Here is a 1,294-nt window from a genome sequence, read left to right as displayed (position 1 = left end):
CTCATCCTATCCTCATCCTCATTCTAGTCCTCATCCTATCCTCATCCTCATTCTCGTCCTCATCCTATCCTCAGGCACATCCTATCCTGATCCTCATTCTAGTCCTAATCCTATCCTCATTCTCATTCTCATCCTCCTCATATCCTCATCCTCCTCCTCTTCTGCATCCTCATTCTATCCTCATCCTTTTCCTCTTCCTCATCCTATCCTTATCCTCATCCTCTTCCACATTCTCATCCTCATCCTATCCTCATCCTCATCCTCATTCTCGTCTTCATCTTATCCTCATTCTCATGCTCGTCCTCATCCTAATCCTTATCCTATCCTCATCCTCATCCTCATTCTCATCCTATCCTTATGCTCATCCTCTTCCTTAACCTCCTCCTCATCCAATCCTCATCCTCATCCTCATCCTCATCGTCCTCCTCATCCTATCCTCATCCAAATCTCATCCACATCCTCATCCTCATCCTCTTGCTCATCCTCATCCTCATCCTCTTCTCCTCATCCTTATCCTCATCCTCAACGTCGTCCTTATACAATCCTCATCCTCATCCTCACCCTCTTCCACATTCTCATCCTCATCCTCATCCTTATCCTCATCCTCTTGCTCATCGTCATCCTCATCCTATCCTCATCCTCATTCACGTCCTCATCCTATCCTCGTCCTCATCCACATCCTATCCTCATCCTCATTCTCGTCCTCATCATGTCCTCATCCTCCTCCCCAATCTCATCCTATCCTCAACATCATTCTCCTCCTCATCCTCCTCTTTATCCTATTCTCATCCTCATCCTCATCCTATCCACTTCCTCATCCTCATACACGTCCTCATCCTCATCCTCATCCTCATCCTCATCCTCATTATCGTCCTCATCATATCCTCATCCTCTTGCTCATCCTCATCCTATCCTCATCCTCATTCTCGTCCTCATCCTCTTCCTCATCCTCATCCTCGTCCTCATCCTATCCTCAACCTCAACCTCATCCTCTTCCTATCCTCATCCTCGTCCGCATCCGCATCCTCATCCTCCTCCTATCCTCATCCTCATCCTCTTCCTTAACCTCCTCCTCATCCTATCCTCATCGTCTTCCTCTTCCTATCCTCATCCTCATCCAAATCCTATCCACATCCTCATCCTCATCCTCTTGCTCATCCTCACCCTCATCCTATTCTCCTTATCCTCATCCTCATGCTCATCGTCCTCCTCATACTATCCTCATCCTCATCCTCTTCCACATTGTCATCCTCATCCTCATCCTTATCCTCATCCTCATCCTCATCCTCATCCT

The 1,294-nt window shown here is 47.4% G+C and overlaps 1 protein-coding gene across 1 annotated transcript in view; it reads left to right on the top strand.

The window, feature by feature from the left end:
* The window catches only part of LOC109354003, a 24,746-nt gene that overhangs the window by 1,993 nt on the left and 21,459 nt on the right, over positions 1-1,294 (top strand). The window lies entirely within an intron of this gene.

This window comes from Lupinus angustifolius, chromosome LG08 (assembly GCF_001865875.1).
Source record: "Lupinus angustifolius cultivar Tanjil chromosome LG08, LupAngTanjil_v1.0, whole genome shotgun sequence".
Classification (NCBI taxonomy): domain Eukaryota; kingdom Viridiplantae; phylum Streptophyta; class Magnoliopsida; order Fabales; family Fabaceae; genus Lupinus; species Lupinus angustifolius.
This window is presented reverse-complemented; position numbering and strand designations above follow the sequence as displayed.